This window comes from Eptatretus burgeri, chromosome 17, assembly GCF_056783735.1.
Source record: "Eptatretus burgeri isolate ZD-2024b chromosome 17, Ebu_testis_v1, whole genome shotgun sequence".
NCBI lineage: Eukaryota > Metazoa > Chordata > Myxini > Myxiniformes > Myxinidae > Eptatretus > Eptatretus burgeri.
Genome location: NC_140977.1, coordinates 17766097 through 17776667, shown reverse-complemented (window position 1 = coordinate 17776667; position 10571 = coordinate 17766097). Strand labels below are relative to the sequence as shown.

The following is a 10571-nucleotide window of genomic DNA, read 5'->3' as shown; positions in this document are numbered from 1 at the left end:
TCACTTTCTCTGTCCAGAGAAGATCAGGAATTGATTACTTTATAATTAGCGTCACTTCCGACATTGACAATATAAATTGGCAGACCCAAGTTTTCTGCCGCATCGATGGTACTGAAGAACTTACCCCAATAAATTTACTTCGGGCATCTTAAATCGACTAAAATAAGTGGAAACTTGCAAAACCAAGTGAAATAGAAGAAAGAAGCCATCTCCAGTTTATAGGCTTTAGTGCACTCGATTGAAGTAGCCGCTACAAATATAAACAAGACACATTAATAAGAATCAGATATGACAAAGCAAATTTCCTCACAGCATACACCTTCCTACCCCCCCCAACCCCCAGCATACACCTTCCTCTCCCCACCAGCATACACCTTCCTCTCCCCCCCACCCAACATACACCTTCCCTCCCCCCTCCCATCATACACCTTCCCTCCCCCTCCCATCATACACCTTCCTTCCCCCACCCCATCATACACCTTCCCTCCCCCTCCCATCATACACCTTCCCTCCCTCCCCTCCCATCATACACCTTCCTTCCCTCCCCTCCCATCATACACCTTCCTTCCCTCCCCCTCCCATCATACACCTTCCTTCCCTCCCCCTCCCATCATACACCTTCCTTCCCCCCCTCCCATCATACACCTTCCCTCCCCCTCCCATCATACACCTTCCTTCCCCCCACCCCATCATGCACCTTCCCTCCCCCCACCCCATCATACACCTTCCCTCCCCCCTCCCATCATACACCTTCCCTCCCTCCCCCTCCCATCATACACCTTCCTTCCCTCCCCCTCCCATCATACACCTTCCTTCCCTCCCCCTCCCATCATACACCTTCCTCCCCCTCCCATCATACACCTTCCTCCCCCTCCCATCATACACCTTCCTCCCCCCTCCCATCATACACCTTCCTCCCCCTCCCATCATACACCTTCCTCCCCCCTCCCATCATACACCTTCCTCCCCCTCCCATCATACACCTTCCTCTCCCCCCCCATCATACACCTTCCTCTCCCCCCCCCATCATACACCTTCCTCTCCCCCCCCATCATACACCTTCCTCTCCCCCTCCCATCATACACCTTCCTCTCCCCCCTCCCATCATACACCTTCCTCTCCCCCCTCCCATCATACACCTTCCTCTCCCCCTCCCATCATACACCTTCCTCCTCCCCCTCCCATCATACACCTTCCTCTCCCCCTCCCATCATACACCTTCCTCTCCCCCTCCCATCATACACCTTCCTCTCCCCCCTCCCATCATACACCTTCCTCTCCCCCCCTCCCATCATACACCTTCCTCTCCCCCTCCCATCATACACCTTCCTCTCCCCCTCCCATCATACACCTTCCTCTCCCCCTCCCATCATACACCTTCCTCTCCCTCCCATCATACACCTTCCTCTCTCCCCCTCCCATCATACACCTTCCTCTCCCCCTCCCATCATACACCTTCCTCTCCCCCTCCCATCATACACCTTCCTCTCCCCCCTCCCATCATACACCTTCCTCTCCCCCTCCCATCATACACCTTCCTCTCCCCTCCCATCATACACCTTCCTCTCCCCCTCCCATCATACACCTTCCTCTCCCCTCCCCATCATACACCTTCCTCTCCCCCCCTCCCATCATACACCTTCCTCTCCCCCTCCCATCATACACCTTCCTCTCCCCCCTCCCATCATACACCTTCCTCTCCCCCCTCCCATCATACACCTTCCTCTCCCCCTCCCATCATACACCTTCCTCTCCCCCTCCCATCATACACCTTCCTCTCCCCCTCCCATCATACACCTTCCTCTCCCCTCCCATCATACACCTTCCTCTCCCCCTCCCATCATACACCTTCCTCTCCCCCTCCCATCATACACCTTCCTCTCCCCCTCCCATCATACACCTTCCTCTCCCCCTCCCATCATACACCTTCCTCTCCCCCCTCCCATCATACACCTTCCTCTCCCCCCTCCCATCATACACCTTCCTCTCCCCCTCCCATCATACACCTTCCTCTCCCCCTCCCATCATACACCTTCCTCTCCCCCCTCCCATCATACACCTTCCTCTCCCCCCTCCCATCATACACCTTCCTCTCCCCCTCCCATCATACACCTTCCTCTCCCCCCTCCCATCATACACCTTCCTCTCCCCTCCCATCATACACCTTCCTCTCCCCCTCCCATCATACACCTTCCTCTCCCCCACTCCCATCATACACCTTCCTCTCCCCCTCCCATCATACACCTTCCTCTCCCCCTCCCATCATACACCTTCCTCTCCCCCTCCCATCATACACCTTCCTCTCCCCCCTCCCATCATACACCTTCCTCTCCCCCTCCCATCATACACCTTCCTCTCCCCCCACTCCCATCATACACCTTCCTCTCTCCCCTCCCATCATACACCTTCCTCTCCCCCCCTCCCATCATACACCTTCCTCTCCCCTCCCATCATACACCTTCCTCTCCCCCTCCCATCATACACCTTCCTCTCCCCCACTCCCATCATACACCTTCCTCTCCCCCACTCCCATCATACACCTTCCTCTCCCCCCTCCCATCATACACCTTCCTCTCCCCCCTCCCATCATACACCTTCCTCACCCCCTCCCATCATACACCTTCCTCACCCCCTCCCATCATACACCTTCCTCACCCCCTCCCATCATACACCTTCCTCACCCCCCTCCCATCATACACCTTCCCCCACCCCCATCATACACTTTCCTTCCCCTCCCCCATACACCTTCCTTCCCCCACCCCCACCATCATACACCTTCCTCCCCTCCCCATACACCTTCCTTCCCCCCATCATACACCTTCCTTCCCCCCGCTATACACCTTCCTCCCCCCTCCCATCATACACCTTCGTTCCCCCCCCTACACCTTCGTTCACCCCCATACACCTTCCTTCCCCCCACCCCATACACATTCCTTCCCCCCCGACACACCTTCCTTCCCCCCGACACACCTTCCTTCCCCCCGGACACACCTTCCTTCCCCCCCGACACACCTTCCTTCCCCCCCCGACACACCTTCCTCCCCCCCCGACACACCTTCCTCCCCCCCCCGACACACCTTCCTCCCCCCCCGACACACCTTCCTCCCCCCCGACACACCTTCCTCCCCCCCCCGACACACCTTCCTCCCCCCCCGACACACCTTCCTCCCCCCCCCGACACACCTTCCTCCCCCCCGACACCTTCCTCCCCCCCCCCGACACACCTTCCTCCCCCCCCGACACACCTTCCTCCCCCCCGACACACCTTCCTCCCCCCCGACACACCTTCCTCCCCCCCCGACACACCTTCCTCCCCCCCCCGACACACCTTCCTCCCCCCCCGACACACCTTCCTCCCCCCCGACACACCTTCCTCCCCCCCCCCGACACACCTTCCTCCCCCCCCACCCCATACACCTTCCTCCCCCCCACCCCATACACCTTCCTCCCCCCCACCCGATACACCTTCCTCCCCCCCACCCCATACACCTTCCTCCCCCCACCCCATACACCTTCCTCCCCCCACCCCATACACCTTCCTCCCCCCCACCCCATACACCTTCCTCCCCCCACCCCATACACCTTCCTCCCCCCCACCCCATACACCTTCCTCCCCCCCACCCCATACACCTTCCTCCCCCCACCCCATACACCTTCCTCCCCCCCCACCCCATACACCTTCCTCCCCCCCACCCCATACACCTTCCTCCCCCCACCCCATACACCTTCCTCCCCCCACCCCATACACCTTCCTCCCCCCCACCCCATACACCTTCCTCCCCCCCACCCCATACACCTTCCTCCCCCCCCCACCCCATACACCTTCCTCCCCCCCCACCCCATACACCTTCCTCCCCCCCACCCCATACACCTTCCTCCCCCCCTCCCATCATACACCTTCCTCTCCCCCTCCCATCATACACCTTCCTCTCCCCCTCCCATCATACACCTTCCTCTCCCCTCCCATCATACACCTTCCTCTCCCCTCCCATCATACACCTTCCTCTCCCCCTCCCATCATACACCTTCCTCTCCCCTCCCATCATACACCTTCCTCTCCCCCTCCCATCATACACCTTCCTCTCCCCTCCCATCATACACCTTCCTCTCCCCCTCCCATCATACACCTTCCTCTCCCCCTCCCATCATACACCTTCCTCTCCCCTCCCATCATACACCTTCCTCTCCCCTCCCATCATACACCTTCCTCTCCCCTCCCATCATACACCTTCCTCCCCCCTCCCATCATGCACCTTCCTCCCCCCTCCCATCATGCACCTTCTTCCCCCCTCCCATCATACACCTTCTTCCCCCCTCCCATCATACACCTTCTTCCCCCCTCCCATCATACACCTTCCTCCCCCTCCCATCATACACCTTCCTCCCCCCCCTCCCATCATACACATTCCTCCCCCCACCCCGAGCATACACCTTCCTCTCCCCCTCTCATCATACACATTCCTCCCCCCACCCCAAGCATACACCATTCCTCCCCCCACCCCAAGCATACACCTTCCCTCCCCTCCCATCATACACCTTCCTCCCCCTCCCATCATACACCTTCCTCCCCCCTCCCATCATACACCTTCCTCCCCCTCCCATCATACACCTTCCTCCCCCTCCCATCATACACCTTCCCTCCCCCCCCCCCATCATACACCTTCCTCTCCCCCCCCCATCATACACCTTCCTCTCCCCTCCCATCATACTCCTTCCCCCCCCCATCATACACCTTCCTCTCCCCCCTCATCATACACCTTCCTCTCCCCCTCCCATCATACACCTTCCTCTCCCCCTCCCATCATACACCTTCCTCTCCCCCCCTCCCATCATACACCTTCCTCTCCCCCTCCCATCATACACCTTCCTCTCCCCCTCCCATCATACACCTTCCTCTCCCCCTCCCATCATACACCTTCCTCTCCCCCTCCCATCATACACCTTCCTCTCCCCCCTCCCATCATACACCTTCCTCTCCCCCTCCCATCATACACCTTCCTCTCCCCCTCCCATCATACACCTTCCTCTCCCCCCTCCCATCATACACCTTCCTCTCCCCCCTCCCATCATACACCTTCCTCCTCCCCCTCCCATCATACACCTTCCTCTCCCCCTCCCATCATACACCTTCCTCTCCCCCTCCCATCATACACCTTCCTCTCCCCCTCCCATCATACACCTTCCTCTCCCCCTCCCATCATACACCTTCCTCTCCCCCTCCCATCATACACCTTCCTCTCCCCCTCCCATCATACACCTTCCTCTCCCCCCCTCCCATCATACACCTTCCTCTCCCCTCCCATCATACACCTTCCTCTCCCCCTCCCATCATACACCTTCCTCTCCCCCCTCCCATCATACACCTTCCTCTCCCCCTCCCATCATACACCTTCCTCTCCCCCCTCCCATCATACACCTTCCTCTCCCCCCTCCCATCATACACCTTCCTCTCCCCCCTCCCATCATACACCTTCCTCTCCCCCTCCCATCATACACCTTCCTCTCCCCCTCCCATCATACACCTTCCTCTCCCCTCCCATCATACACCTTCCTCTCCCCCCTCCCATCATACACCTTCCTCTCCCCCTCCCATCATACACCTTCCTCTCCCCCTCCCATCATACACCTTCCTCTCCCCCCTCCCATCATACACCTTCCTCTCCCCCTCCCATCATACACCTTCCTCTCCCCCCTCCCATCATACACCTTCCTCTCCCCCCTCCCATCATACACCTTCCTCTCCCCCCTCCCATCATACACCTTCCTCTCCCCCCTCCCATCATACACCTTCCTCTCCCCCTCCCATCATACACCTTCCTCTCCCCCTCCCATCATACACCTTCCTCTCCCCCCTCCCATCATACACCTTCCTCTCCCCCACTCCCATCATACACCTTCCTCTCCCCCCACTCCCATCATACACCTTCCTCTCCCCCTCCCATCATACACCTTCCTCTCCCCCTCCCATCATACACCTTCCTCTCCCCCTCCCATCATACACCTTCCTCTCCCCCTCCCATCATACACCTTCCTCTCCCCCACTCCCATCATACACCTTCCTCTCCCCCACTCCCATCATACACCTTCCTCTCCCCCCCCACTCCCATCATACACCTTCCTCCCCCCCACCCCATACACCTTCCTCCCCCCCACCCCATACACCTTCCTCCCCCCACCCCATACACCTTCCTCCCCCCCACCCCATACACCTTCCTCCCCCCCACCCCATACACCTTCCTCCCCCCCCACCCCATACACCTTCCTCCCCCCACCCCATACACCTTCCTCCCCCCCACCCCATACACCTTCCTCCCCCCCACCCCATACACCTTCCTCCCCCCCCCACCCCATACACCTTCCTCCCCCCACCCCATACACCTTCCTCCCCCCCACCCCATACACCTTCCTCCCCCCACCCCATACACCTTCCTCCCCCCCCACCCCATACACCTTCCTCCCCCCCCCACCCCATACACCTTCCTCCCCCCCACCCCATACACCTTCCTCCCCCCCACCCCATACACCTTCCTCCCCCCCACCCCATACACCTTCCTCCCCCCCACCCCATACACCTTCCTTCCCCCCCACCCCATACACCTTCCTTCCCCCCCACCCCATACACCTTCCTTTCCCCCTGTTATCGAGTTGTCGATTCCACTACGAATAGTAAACACATTCACTGATAAGTCATTCAACTCCCATTCATCCCAATCCTGATCCCATTCCCCAGGGTTACAAACACCCTCTCCTCGAGAACCAATTTCTGTGTGACCGTAATACACAATGTCTGACCATATATTTAAGGAGAGTGTTATGAAGATTCTCGTAGATCTGAAAATAATAAATACAGTGTATAAAAAGGTGAACCATGGAAACATCGAAAAGCGCACAACGTGCACAAAACAACCTGTCACTAACTTTAGTGATACTCACGAAGGTGTTTAAAAACCAGAAATCTTCACAACACTGTGGTGTTACATCGTGGCCTGGCCATACACCACAAACACAACATTTCCTCTCCTCACAACTCGCTACAAAAAATGTTTCTTTCGCTGTTCCTGTCCTGGGAGCTCGGATCCACGCTTCAGTTTACCACAACTCTTCTTCTTCTTCTTCGCTCTTTATTATATAATAAATTCTCGAATCCCTCTCGATCGTTATCTCATCCCTACTATCGTGTATTACCAGAGCATTACATCCAGCTTAAAAATATTCCACACCATAATGTTAAATCATGAATAAAAACGAGGAGGAAAAAAGGAGGTCCTACATGCCAAGCTGGACGATACACCTTACTCAAGGAGTCTTGAAAGACCTGGAAAGAAGATCGAGACTGTTGTGTCCGAGAAGCAGGCAGACACGTGGGGCAGAAACAACTCTGCTTTATTGCATGCGCGCGAGAGTACACTGCAAAACTATCCTCCGGGGCGAGCCATAATATAAAACCCAACCACGTGACTACAAGCATCCACAAGCATCCAACCCCCAAACAGCAAGAGGCCGAAACTCGGAGTTCGATTAAACACCCTCGAACGTTGTTGACATGTGGTTGTTGAGTGGTGACTTGTTTCGTTGATGTTCGATCATGCAATTAGACATTCATTTACTCCGTGTGCGGTGTGGCTGCTGGTTTGTATCATTGCTGCGAGCACGTCTGAGCCGCTGATGCAGTGCCCTTGCTGGTTTGGGCAAGAATTTGTAATTTGTTCAGGGTGCCGGTGAGAGCTCGCCTACTCTTCACGGAGTACACAATGGGATCTTTCACATACACAATGTGTGTGTATGTGGTGTGTGTGTGTGTGTGTGTGTGTGTGTGTGTGTGTGTGTGTGTGTGTGTGTGTGTGTGTGTGTGTGTGCGCGCGGTGTGGTGTGCGTGCGTGTGTGTGTGTGTGTGTGTGTGTGTGTGTGTGTGTGTGTGTGTGTGTGTGTGTGTGTGTGTGTGTGTGTGTGTGTGTGCGCGCGCGTGTGTGGTGTGATTGAGTGAGTGCATGTGTGCGTGAGTGCGTATGTGAGTGCGTGCGTGCGTGTGTGAGTGCGTGTGTGAGTGAGTGCGTGTGTGAGTGCGTGTGTGCGTGAGGGTGTGCGTGTGTGTGTGCGTGGTTTGTATGTGTATGTGTGTGTGCGTGGTGTGTGTGTGTGCGTGCGTGTGTGTGAGTGCGTATGTGTGTGAGTGCGTGTGAGTGTGTGTGTGTGTGTGTGTTTGTGCGTGAGTGCGTTCCTGAGTTTGTGTGAGTGAGTGCGTGTGTGTATGTGTGCGTGCATGTGTATGTGCGTATGCGTGTGTATGTGTCTGTGTGTGTATGTGTGTGTATTTTTTCCCGCAAATTCCACATCAGTGTGGGCATTGTTTCATGTGACTTCTGAAAATGAATTATCTTGTGCCCTTTCATGAGGGATGACCGAAGGATTTTATACAAATTGTATTCTGGGCCCAGTCCTCTTCCTGATTTTCAAAATTTCTCTGGCTCTCTCTGACTGGAAAATCCTCTTTATCCAATCACTCCTCCTTCCAAGTTTACAGTTTTCCCGACTGAGATTTTCCATCTGTACCTATCTTGTCCACTCGAAACATCCTCTACTGCCTCTTATTCCTCCCCACACCCATTGCTTGTCCTCGTCTGCCTCGATTGTGGCCTTCAACTCTGTTTTTGTTGTTTCCCCCTCCTCTAAACTATTCCTTTTATCCCGTTGTGTCCTGATACTATCAGTATTTAAATACGAGCTCTTCCACGAGTCTCGACGATGTGTAAAAAAAAGTGTTTGAGGAGCTCACACGATTTAATGAAAGATTTTCCACAAATTTTGCGTTTGTATGGACATTCTTCTTTCTTGCTAACTTTGATCTCCATTGTGAATTTCTCCATGCTTTTTCAGGTTGAAGGACCAATTAAAGGATTCTCTACAATCTGTGCATTTGTATGTGCGTTCATCATTGTGAATTCTCATGTGTGTTTTTAGAGTGGATGACCAATTCAAAGATTTTCCACAACTTGTACATTTGTGTGGGCGTGCTCCATTGTGAATCATCATGTGTGATTTAAGGTTGGATGACCAATTAAAAGATTTTCCACAAACGGTGCATTTGTACTCGCGCTCACCATTGTGAATTATCATGTGCGTTTTAAGGGTGGATGACCGGTTAAAAGATTTTTCACAAACTGTACATTTGTACGAGCGTTCTCCATTGTGAATTCTCATGTGTGTTTTCAGGTTGGATGACCAATGAAATGAATTTCCACAAACTGTGCATTTGTACTCGCGCTCCCCATTGTGAATTTTCATGTGTGATTTAAGGTTGGATGATGACTTAAAAAACTTTCCACAACTTGTACATTTGTACTGGCGTTCACCATTGTGAATTGTCACATGTGTTTTAAGGGTGGATGACTGATTGAAAGACTTTCCGCAAACTGTGCATTTGTATGGGCGTTCACCACTGTGAATTATCACGTGTGTTTTAAGGTGGGATGACTGATTGAAAGATTTTCCACAAACTGTGCATTTGTACTGGCGCTCACCATTGTGAATTTTCATGTGTGATTTAAGGTTGGATGATGACTTAAAAAACTTTCCACAACTTGTACATTTGTACTGGCGTTCACCATTGTGAATTGTCACATGTGTTTTAAGAGTGGATGACTGATTGAAAGACTTTCCACAAACTGTGCATTTGTATGGGCGTTCACCACTGTGAATTATCACGTGTGTTTTAAGGTGGGATGACTGATTGAAAGATTTTCCACAAAGTGTGCATTTGTATGGGCGTTCTCCACTGTGAATTTTCATGTGTGATTTAAGGTTGGATGACCGATGAAAAGATTTTCGACAAACTGTACATTTGTGTTGGTGTTCACTGTTGTGAATTATCATGTGCATTTGAAGGGTGGATGACTGATTAAAAGATTTTCCACAAACTGCACATTTGTATGAGTGTTCTCCATTGTGAATTTTCACATGCGATTTAAGATTGGATGAACGAGTGAAAGATTTTCCACAAGTTGTACATTTGTGTGGGCGCTCACCATTGTGAATGCTCATGTGCCTTTTAAGGTTGGATGACTGTTTGAAAGATTTTCCACAAACTGTACATTTGTAAGGGCATTCTCCATTGTGAATTCTCATGTGCGTTTTTAGGTGAGATGACCAATTGAATGATTTTCCACAAGTTTTGCATTTGTATAAATGTTCAGCTTTCTTTACCTTGTGAACCTTGTGAAAATTATTCTCTGCAAACATTTCATTATTCCGTTTATCTTGTTTGTAAAAAGTCCTCTTGCTCCTTTCAGTTGGAGAGTCCTGCGGGCATGTGTCTGTGCCATTCATATAAGTAGGTTCATTCTCCCTTGTAGATTCAATGGAATCACCTGTAAATACATCACATGACCTGTAAAAAAAATAAATCTACATTCTGCTTAATTCTCATTATATGATCCTGAAAAATGTACCCAAACATATACCATACCAATGTATTTGTTCTATTGCAGAAAAGAAAAGAAAAATTATTGATGTACTTATACAGTACTGTGATATTCATACTTTCGGATTTTTTTTCCCATGATATTCATACTTCC

The 10571-nt window shown here is 53.0% G+C and overlaps 1 pseudogene; it reads right to left on the bottom strand.

Annotated features, from left to right (window-relative positions):
* Positions 1-7366: 7366 nt before the first annotated feature.
* Positions 7367-10323, bottom strand: LOC147009441 (uncharacterized; annotated as a pseudogene).
* Positions 10324-10571: the final 248 nt, after the last annotated feature.